Source organism: Protopterus annectens, chromosome 5.part0 (assembly GCF_019279795.1).
Source record: "Protopterus annectens isolate FY-2018-M chromosome 5.part0, PAN1.0, whole genome shotgun sequence".
Taxonomy (NCBI): domain Eukaryota; kingdom Metazoa; phylum Chordata; order Ceratodontiformes; family Protopteridae; genus Protopterus; species Protopterus annectens.
In genome coordinates, this window is record NC_056735.1 from 684,053,545 (window position 1) to 684,072,213 (window position 18,669).

Below are 18,669 nucleotides of genomic sequence, written 5' to 3' on the forward strand. Positions count from 1 at the left end.
AAACTGTTTATTCTTTTTTGAAAATAGAATTAAAAAGCATTAACAGGAGGGAAATGTTAGAAAAATATGTATTAATGTGTGTATGCTTAATGCTAATTAATAGTCAGAAGAATTAACATGTTTTTCATTCTATTTTACATGCACTGTGTTATATATAAATTGAGTTTCATATGAGACTGAAAAAGATGCTTTTTGAAAACTGCAGTATGCTTTCTGAAACTTGCAAGATGCCCTCTGACCTAGTAATTGCTAGCACAGCAATATTCATGTTTATGCCTTTTGGAAATGTACTTGAGAAGCAGGTGCTTATCAGCTAGGTCAGGAACGAATGAATGAACAATACTGTATTCTGTAAATGTAATGATTTTAAACAATCAGCTCTGTTCGAAGCATGAGAACATGTACAGCTGCAGAAGCTTAGAGATAAAGTAGACAATGGATTATTAGAGAAATGAACTGTTAGCAGTGTGCTTGAATTAGCCATAGTACCTTGAATGGTAACATAACATGTATCTAACTGGTGGTAATCAAGGCCATGTTGTTTTCCTCAGGAAGTTTCTCACAAAAAATTGATAAATCAGCAGAAATTCATGGGACTGATGGTCAACAAATGATGATGAAAAGACTGGTAATTTATTACGTCAGCTTGGTAGGCCATGTCTAGTTAGAGAATGTATAAAAGTGAAAGTATTTCCTGTTTCTAGTTAGACAAACTCTGTAATAGCACATTTTTGTCTCCTTGCTGCAAGATTAAAGTGCCTTAACCTGAACCTACCATGTTTTGATCATTTTTAAAGTATATTTTTCCTTTGACAGTTTTGTTTCCAGATAACACATAAAAGGTAGCATTTCACTATCACTCACCGGAAAAACATGAAACAGTCAAGATGCTGAAATATAAAAAAAGGAATTGTGTGGTTGCAACATATTACACTCACATACAAAGCAAGGGTGGATGCAACACAAAGAGATAACAATAGCAAAATATGCTTGTTTGTGCCAAAACGGAAATGCAACTTTGCTCCCCCACCCCCAAATAACAGACAAATGACACATTTTGCTAACAAACCCTCAGTGAAATGCTAAAAGTGCTATCAAATGAACTGTCCCCAAAACATGTATACAGATTTAACACAGAACATTCCATTTTAAGCTATTGCCAATCATGTGTATCTGTGGCCAGCACTCCCCTAGAGGTGTGTATGGTCCATACTAGAAGGCTAACACCCCTGTGTCATTGACAATATAGAACATTTACCATTTTATGGAAATAACAGAAGTCTGTATACAGAAAAACAGTGTAACATTAGCAGTTGTGATGACAGTTAATAAGCCTGTGCACATGAGAAAGTGAAATGCCCTGACAAACATGCCCATGCCATCAGTACACTTCTAAGAAATGCATACAGATAAAAGTAGCATTTGCTAATGCAAATATATATTGACAGATTTTTCTTAAAGAAATTTCAGCATGTGCAGCATACAGCTAAAAAATGTAAGCATACCTTCTCAAGGTCAGTAGTCTTCTGTGTAGGTATATCCCAAAGTACTATCCTCTTCTATGTTATCCGTATAAACAAGTCTCCTCACCTTCAGGTTCCCTAGCTACACGGTTCCCTTTTTATGGTGTAGATTCAGGGCTGTGAGCACAGTGAATATGCACATGAGGTGAAAACTGATTAGAATTTCTGAATCACAATTACTTGGCTCCATTTAGAAGATGTAAACATAGTGTAGGCACCCCCTCAGTGTTTGCTGCTAATGGGTTGCAACTGTGAAGGATTATTGGTAGGGAGAAGAAAAACACAACAGTAATTTAGACTTCGTTACCTCTATTGGATGCATCAGCCAGGTTAGACTTAGAGTGTAGAAGTAATTGTATCAAGATTTTAAATGTAGGTAAGTAGCACACATTTCACAGTTTCTGTTCAGTAACATCCAATCTCCTTCATTTGTTGATAACTGTATATTATTGCTATTTAATATTGTCACAAATTTTAAGGACAAAGATACAGAATGCTTTTGCAGACTGCACATCTCAGATTTCTGCTCAGGTAAGACAAAAATGGGCAACAAGCACAGAGATAAGACAGAGCTGCATTTTTGCAAGCAATAGTCAGAAATGGTTGTGTGATCACTCAGTGCACTACATTTGAAATTAATAGATGTACAAACAACTGTCATATGTTTTGTTAGTACTGTGGATGATGTTGCAGTTGGTTGTATGCAGAATAATTTCAGTTCCCTGCTGCAAGGCTGTTTGTGCGGCAAAGAGGGTTAAGATAGCCTTATTGTGTTCTGAAGGTTCACTGGAGTGAGAGTTCAATCCAGACCTGTGTAAATATATTTCATGTGTACCAACAAAAATTTTATTGTGTTTATTTCACAGATTGCTTTTCTTAATTTCAACTAATTTCCCTTTATCTATTTTTTAAATGCCAGTGTTTGTGCTGTGAGCGGCTCAGCACAAACAAGGGAAACAGAAAAACATAATGAATGTTAGGTTTAGCTGTGCTTATCTCGTTTGCATAATGGCTAGTGCCCAAACATGCTAATCAGCACTGCGAGAGAATTAACACACAAAACTTAAGAATGAGAAGGGAATTATGCAACTGTCATTTAACTATTCCTGTGGCAGCAGGTGTAAGTGTAGGGCTGTAATACAGATGGTACTACATTCAAATACAAATGCAACATATTTTTACTGTTGTGACAGTCCAGTTTATAGCAATGAACAGAAAATATAGAAGTGTTAGTTCAACATTCTTGTGGCAAAAGTGTCACTGTAGGGCTGCCATACACATGGTCCTGGGTTCTGATACAGGACACTCCAGACATTTTTACTGTTGCTCCATTTCACATTATATTCAATACCTCTTATAACAACAGCGGTGTTTATATGAATTATATGTATGAGGGAATAAGACACCCTTATTTCGTTTTCAGATGAATGACTGTGGGTTTACTGTCTACTATATTTCTGCAAGTATAATTCTGCTATCTGGATTGTGATGGCCTTCACACTTTTAAACAAGACACATACACAAGTGATAGATACAATAACCTTGTCAGGTCACACATATACATGGTTAATATCTCAAACTGTCAGCTGTATTTATGAATGATTCATGACTATCGTGATCAGCATGCTAAGATGGAAAATCACTGCTGTGGAAGAAAATGTTTGGTCCTTTATGCATAAGTTTAAATCCCACACTTTAAAAAACAGTTTTATCAGTGTATAAAGCCAAATCAAAAATGTGTCAGGTCATGAAATCTATGCTCACAGTGCTATCTGCAAAGTTAACACACCTAACACTTGCCTTCCAATTTTACAAAATGTATTTCTAACCTACAGCAGAAAACATCCCTCAAACTAATGTCATGTCTCAGATTAACCTCCCAGTTTCTAAAATTGGCACTGCTGCTCTCTGCTTAACATCTCACAAACACGGTTGGCATAATTTATCTGGTTTGTGCACTACCAGTAAATGCAATAACAGAAATTAGCATGAAATCATTAGTTGCCATTACTCTACATTTGGTATTAGACATGTCTGGTGTTAGAGGGGAAGATGCCTGATGTGCTCTGATGATTTAATTGCTGTATTAACACTATTGGTGATTTAAGTAAAGGCATGTGTTTATATTATATATTTAAGGAAAGTTCTCAGAATGTATTTGTCTTTGATAAAGTCTCTGAATGGTCAGTGACAAAAGCGCTTGATAGTATTTTTTTATTTTTATTTTCTTACTCGTTTGGCCATATACAGTTATAATAAAATAATTTATCATTATTGGCTGGTGTTGTGTCCTGTACCCTGAAGTTTGCTTTGCATAGCAGTGTCCATCCTAATACCTTCCGCAGATGTTACAGTGTCAAGATGGTGTGCTTGATTACCCTCATAGATTGCTGACATGTCATAATAGTTGTACAAGTGTGTTTGTGCAGAATCATCTATGATCACTCAGAATCACATATATTGTATCACAGACATGGGATTACTGGTGGTGTTAGTCTGATAATGTCCATGATTGTGCATGCTTCGTTTACTGTTGTCCATGAGCCTGTAACTGTGTCACACTTGTTGGAGACCTCTGCTTACATTACACTCATTCAGGCAAATCAATTTGCACAGCTTCACAATAAGCACCCAACCCCAACTGTATACAACATCCCCAATAGATGCCCTTTGCATTGTTCATGTCAAGATGCTTATCTCACAAAGACATCTTCTCCATTATTATATCACCTTGTGTGACAGTCATATAACATACATTTTTACTGTGCAGTCCATACTGTGCCATACTGATTTGTGATTAGTGTACCTATTACAATTGTCTTCCATCGACATGCCCTCATATGCTGTACATAAGGATGTTTCCCCTGTCATCCTTCCCTGTGTTTATTCCTACAGTTCATCTTTTCTCCCTATTCAATACAGACACACACTTCCCTTGACTGTTTATTTTAAATGGCAGTCAATGTACCCTTACAGAAAATTTACACCACTTTTGTACAGAATGCCAGGAATGGGATTTCACAATACTCTGCACTGCATATACTGTCCTGTACTGTTTTGACCATATACATTACTATATGTTAAACCCTGGTAATCGTTGAGGCAGTCCACACAATCCAATTAAGCTAGTTTGCTCTGTGGTTCACAGGTTTGCTATCTGTGTTGCTTTACACAGCTTCCTGACCGGCAACACTGTTACCGGCCATGAAACCACACTTGCATACATTTAAATGTGGAGAGCGGTATGAATGTGCAATTAGCCCTACTGCTCACTGCGCAAACATGTAAATTCCATGTAGGCTTCATGCTCAGCCTACATGGCATTTATTGAATCTCAGGGTTTATGCTAGAAATTATACCTTGGTATATAGAATAACACCAACATGTTATACTTTATACTGTAATAAGGAAGACACAGAAGAAAGTGTAATGAGCATTTTCAGAAGACAGAACAAAGAAAAGATTTTTGGAGGACATCATAAAAAGACATGGTAATAAACTAGGATCAATCAAATACATTTTTGGGTTACTGAATTCAGATCAGCTTGCATATAAAGGTCTAATGTTATGGCAAAACAAAGATGTACATAAGTTAGATAGTAATTTTGTTGAACCATACATAGCAGATTTTATAACTGAGATCATAACAGACCAGAAAAGAGCAGTAATGACAGCATACAAAGCAATTTGAGAAATCAACACAGTACATGGGTAAAAACATCACAGAATGAACAATTAAATAGAGATGATTATATTGTAACCATATTATTATGTGTCTGAGACATAGATGCCAAGAAATTCACCTTGAGAATGAAGCTCAAGAGGTAAATCTTGGCATCCATGTTAGCAACACATAATAATTGGATAGGATCAGTGAGACCCGATTATAATTCTTTGTAGTGCATGGAGCTTTAACTACTCTTTGTATTACCAGTTACAAAAAAGAAGAGTCAAGTGTTGCTTTGAAAGTTAATGTCAAATAGACAGCATGTGAATATAACTGGAAAAAAGTCTGGGATAGTGTTGAAATATTGTTGTAATTTACTTAAATAAGTTACTTACTGAAAGTACAAAAATGTAAGGCAAGATATTCAGGAACAGTTAAGAGTAAAGACAAGTTCCTTGTGTGAGACCCAACTGTAACAGTGCTTAAGGGGTACGTAACAATTGTTATATACCTCTAAAAGCACTGTTACTGTTGAGTCTGTCAAGCAACAGAAGTGGTTTACGGGTTTATCTTTGGAGTGCAGTTATGGTGCTCCTGGCATTTCAAAGATATTACAAATGACCAGTGGAGGAAAGAGTGTCTTAATCCCATATATGGAGCTAAATCGAGAAAATGTATAACATTTATGTGAAACGTCTGCACAAATATTTCTATATCCCTACATAACTTGAAAAATGTTCCTACAAACAAGAGGCATACACTGGAGCTAATATGGTTCAGAAAGAGGCTCTTGAGAACATGTATTTTGAGAATATACAGAGTTGCTTCACTACAAAAATGATTTGAATAATATGCCGTCTTATACTTGGAAGAGAAGTTAACCATAGAATAGAGATGTTTTGTTGAATTGGAGTGAAATAGCATGCACTAAAGAGGCAAAAGCATTGTTAACGTTAGTACTGACAGCAGTTAAGAAGTCTATAACTGCAAAATGGAAGTCTTGGCAATAAACCTAATGAATTGTATTAATTACTAGTTAATGAAAATTATAGTTTTTTGTGGTTTTCCAAATGACAATTGTTACATGTGTAGTAGAGAAAAAGTATGATGTGGTGATATTATGGTTTATTTTCAGTTATACATCATCAACATTCATTTTATCAAATAAAACTGAAATATTGGTTTGTTATTGTAAATGAAATATGAATGAGAAGATACATAATGAGTTTCTTGTCATGATAGCCAAGTTTCTTGATCATAAGAAAAAAGAAGTTATTACCATAATGTTCCATCTGTGTTGTGGTTCTTTATTCATTCATTACAGTTAGGACTTCGGTTCTATCCTCGGAACCGACACGGCCATTTCCAAGCTCACGTCAGCCAAAAACTCTCAGCTAAGACCTACCCATAATGCCCCTCTCATAGTCGCTTCAGATCAAGTTTGCCTGCCCTTACATTATAGAGGTAATAAAAGAGACAGTAGGAGGCTCTGTCTGAGCAAATACCATAACTAGGAAATCCTAAAGTCCACCAGGAGTCCAGGCAGGGGAAGGAGGGCAGGAAGTAATAAATGAATAAAGATCTACAATACAGATGGAACGTTATGGTAAGACATAACTTCTTTATCTGATGTTATAAATCTTTATTCATTCCTTACTGTTAAGACCGAGTCCCCAGCTACTTGAGTCATGGGTGGCCCTAAGAAAGAATATTCCTGAGCACCATAGGTAGGTACTAGGCTATTGGCCTAGGGCATAATTAAGCCTAGCCAAAAATGTGCTATTGCCTCCCTCCCAAGTGGTTTAGTTACCTGTGCCTCTGTCAGGCAGGGCCACAGAAGTGATTCCTGGGGTGAATTTCCTGTTTCCCATCCACTCATCAAGATTTCTCTTGAAGAGTGCCAACGAGGAGCTCTGCCTCACATAAATGGGACCTTATTCTAGAGCAAGGGGAGTCTCTGGGACACAAATCTGTCCCTCCAACAAGTCCTTTTTATTGATGATGTCAGGTTTATGTCCCTTGAGCGTGTAGCTCTGGTGGATTGGGTTTTCCTTAGGTGGAGCATTTCTAGCAATTCGGGGTTTGACATAGCCTTGCATGTCAGGCAGAGATCGTCTCTGAGTAGCCAGTACGCGACAGAGTACACTCTGAGTTTGTTTTAGCCTCATGGCATAGGGCATCTGTTTAAGGTCCGTTATCTTCTTTGTGAGGTACTTCTGAGGCCTCTCCAGTTGTTGCAGATGTCTTGTTAGGTACATCCCGAACGGGGAATTGTATTCAATAATGGGTCTGAGTGAGGAGTAGAGGGGGACAATAACTTCCTTATTCCTAGATGCAAACCCCTTTGTGATAAGGTGGGCCATGTAGAAGGATTTTCTAACCACTTTAGCAATGTGGTTGTCGAAGGAGAGGTTACTATCTACCTGAGTCCCTAGGTCTCTTATCACACTCTCTGTGATAAGTGGGCTGCCACCTATGTTGTAGTTCATAGGTACTTGGTTTTTCCCAAAGGGGATAACAATGCACTTTTTGGCATTTAGTTTGAGGCCATGGTTTTAACACCACATATCTGTATCCGTAAGACCCTTTTGAAGGATGTCTACATCAGTAGGAGTCTCGATTATGGCACACAGTTTGCAGTCGTCTGTGAGTTTTGTTAGCCATAGTCCCTCCGTGTTTGCTTGTACCTCAGAGAAATAGATACCAAACAGGAGGGGTCCCAAGACTGAGCCCTGTGGTACACCACTAGTCACAGGTTTGGAGTCTGATCTAGTGGTTCCTATTCTCACTGAATGGGTTCTATCCGTGAGCGAGTTACCAACCCATCTTGTAACGTAGGAGTTTATATTTAGGTTGGTGAGTTTGTCTATAATTCCCGAGTGGGGAATGGTATCAAAGGCCTTGGCAAGATCAAGGTATGCTGTGTGAACCACCTTTCCCTCATCTATTGCTTTAGTGACAATTTTGAAGAAGTCAACCAGATTTAGGAGACGTTATCTTCCCTATACGAACCCAAACTGGGTGGGGTCTAGGGTTTGTATTTTCCCAATGTCGTTGTTTATGACTTCCATGATGATGGGCTCCATGGCCTTGCAGATGAGACTAGTCAGGCTGATGGGGCAGTAATTACCGGGGTCAGTGGTTGCACCTCCTTTATGGAGTGAGATGACTGTTGCCGTGTGCCACTCTGTGGGCACATAGTCTGAGGTGAGGCTGTGGTTAAACATGGTATTAAGGTGAGAGGTTAATTCATTTTGGAGCTCATGTAGCACGCAGCCTGGGATGCTGTCTGGTCCCATGGATGCTGTGTTTCTTGTCTTGGAGAGTGCTGTTTTCATCTGGGTGTCTGTGATTTTTAGGGACAGCACAATCTTCTGGTATGGATATGAGCCCTTTGGGGGGAGAGAGTGGGGTGAAGTTTGCACTGAACCTATCTGCCTATATATTGGCGATATCAGTTGGCTCCATTAATTTTGAACCATCATGCTGTAGCTCGGAGCAGATCTGAGAGTTGCTATTAAGGTTTTTGACATAGCAAAAAATGCTTTGTGATTGCCTTTGGTGTCTGTTGCGATTTTTCTTTCAAAGCTTGCCTTAAGAGTTTTTTTGAGGCTTCTTAGCTTTTTGCTAAGGTTGGTCAGGGAGCCCCTCCATTCCCGGGTTTTTACTTTTTTTACAGTAATTTCTTCCTTCTATTATAGAGCGTATTTATGGTGGGGTCCACCAGACTGGTTTCCTCTTTTTGGAGGAGTGGGTCTGGGCCTTGTTCGAGATAGCACAGTCCATGTACTCATATAGGTGCTTGTAGAGTGCTTTTGTGTAGGATATAGCAGATTCAGTCATACTGACATTCTGCATGGGAGTAAGAAAGTTTGCCACCTCTGTCTTGAGTAGCATAAAGTTTGCTTTGGAGTAGTTTTTCACCATGGTTTCTTTTGGGACGGAGGATAGGGGTGGTATGTAGATATCTAGGGTGATGAGTTTATGGTCAGATCTGACCAATGAGGAATTTACCACAGGTGTGGAGCATTTGTCCCCCATGTTGGTGATGACCAGGTCCAGTATATTTTTACCTCTTGTGGGGGTGTTTACAAGCTGGTCCAGAGCACTGGAGTTAATGTATTCCAGGAAGCACTGAGCAAAGGTGTTAGTACTTTCGCAGTTCTCCCAACTGATGTTTGGGTAATTGAAATCATCTAGTATAAGGGTGTTTGGTTGGACTCTCATGTTTTCCTATACCTCGAGGAAAGCAGGGTGAGTGTCCTGGGGCAGGGAAGGTGATCTGAAGCAACCTACAATCTGTATTGCAGTTTTGCCCATTGTCAGTTGCACTTGGATGATCTCCAAGATATCATACTTTGCAACTAGTCTGAAGGTGTGGTTATCCTTGATGAATATGGATACGCCTCCTCCCTTTGTATTTCCGTCTGGGTTTTGTGGCCAAAATCCGTGGTATGAGTTGTCACCTGGAATCGGTGGGGTGCTCTCTTGAGCCTTGAACCAGGTCTCAGTTACTGCAAAAATATCAATGTTCTCCATATTGAGGAGTGCCTCGAGAGCGTGCATTTTGAGGTTTAAACTCCTAGCATTTAGCAGCATGACCCTTAGTTTATTGTCGCTAGTACTTGTTATGGTGGTGGATTTGTTTTTTGAGCCTTGCCTAAAAAAGGCACTAAGGGGGTGGCAAGAGCCTTTGCCAGTATCCTGAATCCCAGGGGTTACAGGTGCAAGCCCTCTCTGGCATAGCATTGAGGCTTGTCGAGCATGTCATCCCAGGCAGACAGATACTGGATCCCCTTTGAATCACACCAAAAACTTAGCCAATTGTTGAATTTTTATCATTTTTTCCTTGTACTGTGGTATCATACTTGGCGAGGATAAGATGCTACTAAGGGCTAGGGTCATACCTGTCTTGATTACATAATCAGAGAGCTCTTCTATGTCCCTTTTCATGTAGTCCAGGGAGGTACATCTCAGGTCATTCACACCAACATGGACAATGACAGAGTCATATTTGTACTTGTTGTGTAGTGACCTGAGTGTGTGGGTAATGTGACGGATCCTGGCACCCGACAAGTAACTGACAGTGACCTTCTCTTTATCCAGCCAGGTGAGAGGGACACTGGTGTGCCTGACTATGGAGTCACTTACTGCAAGTGTGTTAGGTATGGTGTTTTGACTTAAGGGCTGTGGTTGTGCGGCACACTGTTTTTTGTGGTTATGTGATGACTGCGGTGTTTGTGGGTGTAGGTTGCTTGCGTGTCTGCTTTGGAGGTCTCTGTTGTTTCCGCAGATTTTTATTTAGAGCCTCCGAATATGTCTTTTTGTATCTATGTGTGGGGTTAGCAGTTGCATGTATGGTGGGTCTATGTGTAGTAAGTGGTGTGCTGCAGGTTGGTACCTTTTCCTCTTGACGGTCAATTCCGGACGTGACTGTAGAGAGCTTTGCTTCAAGTTTAGCTATAGCTAACATAGAACCAAAAGATGCTCATCCCCTGAAGGCCAAATCCAATTTGTAATGAGTGATAAAGGTATGAGGTCTTGCCCAAGTGACTGCAGCGCAGATATCATCCATAGAGGCTCTGGAATGAAAAGCCATAGAAGTAGCCATCGATCTAGTAGAATAAGGCTTTACACTGGAAGGTAAAGACAGTTTATTCTGGTGGTAGATAAAGGTAATGACATTTCTAAGCCAGGAAGACAGAGTCACTTTTGAGACAGGTCTACCCAATCTGGGTCCTGCAAAAGCCACAAACAATTGGTCTGTTTTTCTGAAAGATTTCGTTCTGTCCAAGTAAAAGTGAAGCTGCCTATGAATATCAAGGGTATGCAAAAGATATTCCCCTCTGTTTGAATGTTGAGGGAAGAAAACTGGCAGGTCAACAGATTGGTTAATTGAAAACCCAGAAATGACTTTGGGCAAGAAGGATGGGTCAGTACATAGGGACACTCTTTCTCTGTGGAAAATCAAGTAAGGTCTCTTGACACTCAAGACCTGCAACTCAGATACTCTTCTCGCTGAGGTAAGGGCTACTAGAAGTAGTGTCTTCCACACACAAATTTTATATCACATGAATTAGAAGGTTCGAAAGGAGGGCTCGTTAATGACTGAAGCACCAAAGTCAAGTCCCAAGGCTCTATGGAGGGCTTGACAGGAGGTTTAACATGTAATACCCCTTTCAAGAAGGTCTGCACAGACGGTGTCACATAGAAGAATTATCAAATCCATTGTGAAAATTTGCAATAGCTGCTAAATGTACAGTAATTGTCAATGCCAAAGCTCCTGCATGTAGAAGGGTAGTCAGATATTGTAGGATCTGCTAAGTAGGCATAGAGAAAGGGTCTATGTCATGATCTTTGGCCCATCTAGAGAACCTAGCCCACTTACTAGAATAAATTTTCTTGGTGGAGGGTTTGTGTGAAACCAGAAGAATCTCACGGACAAGAGATGAAATATCAGGTAGCCTGGCAATCAGCGGAAGTGCAGAAACCAACCTGTGAGCTTGAGGCTGTGGAAAGTGGGGTGAATCAGTACCTGAGGGTGAGATAGCAGACCTTGGGATTGATCCAGGATCCATGGTCTGTGAATCAGATGAGGCCATAGGAAAGGGAACCAGACTCGATGGGGCCAATAAGGGGCAATGAGGATCACATTGCTTCTCAACCTTTGAGCTTTCTGGAGGAATTCTGGGATGAGGGGAAATGGGGGAAAGCATACAGCAGTCCCGGGGGCCAATCATGCGTCACAGCATCCCTCGGTGACTCCCCCTGACGGGGGATCAGGCCAAAGTAGCTTCTGCATTTGTTGTTTAGAGGGGAAGCAAACAGGTTGCAGCAAGGCCTGCCCCAATGGCAGAAGATCGGATCTGCTATTATAGGACTGAGGGACCTCTCGTGAGGCATCCGGTTGTTCATGCTCAGATTGTCCGCAATACGGTTGGAACTCCTGGGAATGTGCATTGCTATAAGAAAGCGGTTGGAAGCTATCGCCCAGTGCCAAATTCTCATGCCTTCCAGACACAGGGGGTAAGACCTGGTTCCACCTTGTTTGTTTATATACCAGACGACTGACATGTTGTCCGACTGAACTGCAATGGTCCTGGAAGGGAGGAATGTAGGGAATGCTTGCAATGCTAACAGAACTGCCCTCAATTCTAGGGCATTTATGTGCAAATTAGCCTCCATGGGAATGCCCCTCCCACACCCTAGCAGGGAAGCGTCTGTGGTCACTGTGGCCCTGGGCTGTGGAAGGAAGAATGGTCAACACCAAAGATTTGATTCTGGCTTCATCCACCAAAGCATTTCTTTCTTGCAAAGATTTGTAAGGCGTATCAAGTGGTCGAGAGGATAGGTTAAGATTGATCACCGTGAAGAAAAAAGCCACTGTACTAGTCTCATGTGCAACCTTGCTAGTGGAACTAATGTAAAGGTTGCTGACATAGATCCCGGTAATTGTAGTACAAGGCATGCTGGTACAAAAGTCTGTTGGAGGAGGACTTGAATCTGGCTTCTTATTTCTGAGAGTCTGTGAGGAGGAAGGTAAGCTTGACAGGTCATTGTGTCGAAGATCACTCCAATAAATTCCAGTGTTTTTGTTGGGGACATTTGAGATTTCTCCTTGTTGATCATAATCCCTAAGCGAAAAGCAAGGCCCTGAGTGTAAGAGAGGCTGTGGATGAGAAGATTCCTGGTCGAGGCGATAAGGAGCCAATCGTCTGGATATGGAAACAACTGGAATCCTTGTAGTCGAAAATGAACTACTACAACTGCCATACATTTTGTGAACACTCTGGGGGCTGTCGAGAGACCGAATGGCAGTACCCTGAGCTGTTGTGATCAGCTCCCAGACAGAAGCAGAGAAATCTGTGGGAGAGCTTGTCCATCTTTATGTGGTAATATGCATCCTGGAGATCGATAGAGCACATCCAGTTGTCCTTCCCTAGAAAGGGGAGGATGGACTGTACCGTGACCATCCGGAATTTTTGAGGTTTTATGAATTTGTTTAGTAAGCTGAGATCTAGGATTGGTCTCCAGTCTCCCGTCTGTTTTGGCACTAAAAAGAACCTTGAGTAAAAATTGGATCCTCTCTAATCTGGCGGGACTGACTGGATGACTCTTTCTTAGCAGCTTTTTGATTTCTAAGGCTGCTACCTCCCTCTGACTGGGTGGAACATTGGGGATTCGTTTGCCGGGTCTGGGAGTAAGATCGAATGGAATATGGTAGTCTCTGGATATTATTCTCTGCACACATGCATCGGTACTGATAAGTTGCCAGGCTTGTAGGTGCAGGAAAAAACGACCCCCGACTGCTTCCAGAGGAAAGCAATCGGGCCGCTGCTCAGGAGAGCTAGTAGGGCCGGCTGGAGAAGGAATCTTTAGCGCCCTGGTTGCACAGACCCCCTCTGCCCCGAAAGGGGCATCTTCTGGATGAGTTGCCCCCTCTGCCTGGGGCATTGCTCACCATGAGTCTCACGAAAAGACCCTTGGGACTTCTTGAACCACAATTTTCCTACCCTCTGCTTCCTGGAATAAGATCTCTGGGGTGTAGAAAAACATATGCCCACAACAGACAAGGTCTTTCCATCTTTCTCACTTCGTGATGGTGTCTCCCTTACTTTGGGACCAAAAAGGGAAGATTCATCAACAGGCGCAATGACAAAGGAAGATTTAAAGGGGTCTGCGAAATCACACAAATGCATCCAAGCATGCCGTCTCATGACGATACCTGATGGGGCTGCTCGAGCTGCCCCCTCGGTGGTGTGAGATATCAAGCATATAGAGGAGTTTGAGATAGATTCCAGGGTAGCCAGCTGCGAGGCGACAATGTCACGCACCTCATCAGGCAGTACCCCTGCCAAAGAGGTAGACATTTCTGAAATTAGGTCTTTTTGAAGGCAAGTGAAGTGTGCCAGATAGTTCAGCGATCGAATGGCAGAGGTTGCTGAAGCGTAGGTCCGCTTCCCCAGTCTGTCCATAGTCCGAGACTCCCTGTTCAAGGGGATGAACAGTAGAACTATCTTCTGCCAGTTCCCTCTTGGTGGCCACCGCCATGATCATGGAATCAATTACCAACTGCTTGGACCAATTGGGCTGGTCTTCGGGGGAGGATAAATTTTTGTCTGGCCTCTGGGAGACTGGCTCTACATTGTCAAGGGCCTACCATGCACACTGCATGATGAGTTTTACAAGCTCATCTGCAAATGGGGCCACCCAGGAAGTAGATGGCCAAGCATGGAAGGCCTGCAAGAACACCGATTCCTCCGAAGGGTTAGAGAACTTCCAGTCTCCCCTCTGCTTGAGGTTATCGAGAATGTCTCCAAATGAGATGTCTTCCAGGGGAGACCATGAGGACCCTTCTCCCTCATTGCAATCTGTGTCCTCAGCGATAGATTCCTCAGGGGAATCAAGGTGCTACCTCTTGCACTGTTTTTTCCGGGGTGGCTTCCCAGTCGTATCTTCTGAGGAGGACTCCGGAGAAATGGCTCCCTTCAAGGGAAGGTCTTGCGGCTCCTGAGCTTGGGATCCCAGAGTACGGGGTTGGGACAGCTGCATGCTGGGGGGGGGTTCTGGTGTCGATGCCGTTGGTGCTGACTGCGAGCCTTTTCAGGCAAGGACCCTCTCCATCACATAGAAAGCAGGCTCACCCGAGGAGGGATGGGAACCCGAAACATAGAGGGACAACTTCAGAACCAGGGTCACACCCCGCCCTGAGGAGCCCACCTACAGGTGAGGAGCTCCGAGAGGACTAGTAGCGGTTGGTGGAGCCGTGGCCATAAACGGTGCCAGCGAAAAAAATAGGCGCCGAACTAGGGACCACGGTGCAGACAGCCCAATCACTGCTCCAAGAGTGCACTGGTTTCAATGCAGCCATTGCGCCAAGAGTAATCGGTGCCAAAAGGGGAACCTCCGCAGTCAGAGGCGAGACAGTTTGCACTGGGGTGGTCTTCAGTACCAAAGTCGCCGGGGTCTGGGAAGAGACCGGAGGAAAATATACTGATGAATATGCCATGAAGGCTTCCATTCCAAAAGGGACAGAAGACATAGCAGGAGTGGACAATCCTCTAGCTGCCAGAAGCTGGTCGACAACCCTCATTACATCTTGTTCTAAAAGGCTCCTGGTGGATCTGTAGGAGGCTGCTGAAGGAGAGTCAGGTCCTTTCAAGAAAGGGGTTAAATGGGTGCCCCGAAAAAGGGTCGTAAGTTGGGGAATATCTTGTTCTGGGAAGGTGTTCAACCTTTGGAACTGACAGGGTCATAGTCTGTGGAGTCATATCGGCACTGTGGCTGGGGATGGTGCCGATGTAGGTACGGTAGTCAAAGCCAGGGTCAAGACCAAGGACGGCACCGAGGAGGATGGTGCCGAAGCTGGTACAGTAATAAAAGTCAAAATTAGATGCGGCACAGAGGGGGAAGACAAAGAGCCTGGTGTAGTGGTTGTCTACGCCAACAGCGCCAGAGAAGCTCAGTGTCAACTCTGTTCCAAAACAGACAGAGATGTAGGAACCGAGTGACTCCATTTCTCTTTGTGTTTTTTAGTCTTAAAAGGTGGTGAGACCTCCATCCCAGAGAGAGCCTCAGAAAAACGAGTTTTCATCTTGCCATTCAATATTAACTTGTTTTTATGCTCAGCCAAATTGCAATTGCTGAGGCTGGAATATATATCATATGCAGCATTAACATGATCAACACCCAAACAATAAACACACCGATCGTGACAGTCTGAGTTGGGCATCTTACAGGGACATATATCACACTGCTTAAAACCCAATTTGGCTTTTTCAGACATAATGACAAACACCACACTAGTTCAGGGATAAGCTAAAACAGTAAAAAAACAACAGCAAAGTTAATGAGAAACTTTTTTTTTTTTTAATCCAGATAGAAAGAAAAGAAGAGTACCAATGATGGTACTTAGAAATTTCACAAGTGGTAGGAGTGAGGGCCTACCTAAGGTAGGAGAGAGGGACAGTTACCAACGATGGCATAAAAGGAACTACCAAAGGTAGAGGGTAGGGAATAGAACAAGTAGAGGAGTCTATAGACGAAAGATGAAAAATAGTGAAAAACTGACTAAAGGTAAGGTATTGATAGGACTTTACAAAAAAAAACTCTACACATAGCTTTGAGAGAGAATGCTTGGCATGTCTGATGAGGAACACGGCAAACAAGATCTGAAGAGGCTATGAGAGGGGCACTATCAGTAGGTCTTAGCTGAGAGTTTTTGGCTGGCGTGAGCTTGGAAATGCTTTGTCGGTTCCAAGGATGGAACCGAAGTCCTAACAGTAAGGAATGAATAAAGATTTATAACATCAGTCTGGGAGTAAAATCGAATGGAATATGGTAGCCTCTGGATATTATTCTCTGCACCCATGCATCGGTAGTGATAAGTTGCCAGGCTTGTAGGTGCAGGGAAAAATTACCCCCGACTGCTTCCAGAGGAAAGCAATCGGGCCACTGCTCAGGAGAGCTAGTAGGGCCGGCTGAAGAAGGAATCTCTAGCCTCCTGGTTGCACGGACCCACTCTGCCCTGAAAGGGGCATCTTCTGGATAAGTTGCCCCCTCTGCCCCAGGGGGATTGCTCACCATGAGTCTCACGAAAAGATCCTTGGGACTTCTTGAACCACAATTTTCCTCCCCTCTGCTTCCTGGAATAGGATCTCTGGGGGGGTAGAAAAACGTATGCTCACAACACACAAGGTCTTTCCATCTTCCTCACTTCATGATAGTGTCTCTCTTACTTTGGGACCAAAAAGGGAAGATCCATCAACAGGCGCATTGACGAAGGAAGATTTAAAGGGGTCTGCGAAATCACACAAACGCATCCAAGCATAACGTCTCATGACGATGCCTGATGCGGCTGCTACCTCGGTGGTGTGAGATATCAAGCATATAGAGGAGTTTGAGATAGATTCCAGGGTAGCCAGCTGCGAGGCGACAATGTCACACACCTCATCAGGCAGTACCCCTGCCAAAGAGTAGACATTTTGGAAATTAGGTCTTTTTGGAGGCAAGTGAAGTGTACCAGATAGTTCAGCAATAGAATGGCAGAGGTTGCTGAAGCATAGGTCTGCTTCCCTAGTCAGTCCATAGCCCAAGACTCCCTGTTCAAGAGGATGAACAGTAGAACTATCTTCTGCCAGTTCCCTCTTGGTGGCCACCGCCATGATCATGGAATCAACTACCAACTGCTTGGACCAATTGGGCTGGTCTTCGAGGGGGTGGATAACATTTTGTCTGGCCTCTGGGGGACTGTTTCTACATTGTCTAGGGTCTTCCACGCATGCTGCAGGATCAGTTTTACAAGCTCATCTGCAAATGGGGCCACCCAGGAAGTAGATGGCCAAGCCCGGAAGGCCTGCAAGAACACAGATTCCTCCAAAGGAATAGAGGACTTCTCATCTCCCCTCTGCTTGAGGTTCTCGAGAATGTCTCCAAATGAGATGTCTTCCAGGGGAGACCGTGGGGACCCTTCTCCCTCATTGCAATCGGTGTCCTCAGTGATAGATTCCTCAGGGGAATCAAGGTGCTTCCTTTTGTACCATTTCTTCCGGGGTGGCTCCCCAGTGGGATATTCTGAGGAGGACTCCAGAGAAAGGGTTCCCTTCAAGGGAAGGTCTTGCGGCTCCTGTGCTCAGGATCCCAGAGTAGGGGATTGGGACAGCTGCATGCTAGAGGGGGAATCTGCTGTCGATGCAATTGGTGCTGACTGCGAGTCTTTTCAGGCAAGGACCCTCTCCATCACCTGGAAAGCAGGCCCACCAGAGGAGGGATGAGAGCCCAGAACATAGAGGGACAACCTCAGAACCAGGGTCACACCCTGCCCTAAGGAGCCCACCTCCAGGTGAGGAGCTCTGAGAGGACTGGTAGCTGTTGATGGAGCCGTGGCCATAAACGGTGCCAGTGAAATGATAGGTGCTGAACTTGGTACCACGGTGCAGACAGCCCAATCACTGCTCCAGGAGTGCACCGGTTCCAACGCAGCCATTGCACCAAGAGTAATCGGAGCCAACAGGGGAACCTCCGCAGTCGGAGGCGAGACAGTATGCCCTGAGGTGGTCATCAGTACCAAAGTCTCCGGGGTCTGGGAAGAGCCCGGAGGAGGATATACTGGTGAATATGCCGTGAAGGCTTCCATTCCAAAGGGGACGGAAGGCATAGCAGGGGTGGACAATCCTCTAGCTGCCAGAAGCTGGTCGACAATCCTCACTACATCTTGTTCTAAAAGGCTCCTGGTGAATCTGTAAGAGGCTGCTGAAGGAGAGTCAGGTCTTTCAAGAAAGGGGTTAAATGGGTGCCCCAAAAAAGGGTCGTAAGTTGGGGAATATCTTGTTCTGGGAAGATGTTCAACCTTTTGAACTGACAGAGTCGTAGTCTGTGGAGCCATATAAGCTATCGGCACCATGGCTGGGGATGGTGCCGATGTAGGTACGGTAGTCAAAGCTGGTGTCAAGACCCAGGATGGCACCGAGGAGGATGGTG

At 43.4% G+C, this 18,669-nt stretch overlaps 1 protein-coding gene across 1 annotated transcript in view; it reads right to left on the reverse strand.

Moving 5' to 3' along the window:
• The window catches only part of OFD1 (OFD1 centriole and centriolar satellite protein), a 1,865,993-nt gene that overhangs the window by 1,613,111 nt on the left and 234,213 nt on the right, over positions 1-18,669 (reverse strand). The window lies entirely within an intron of this gene.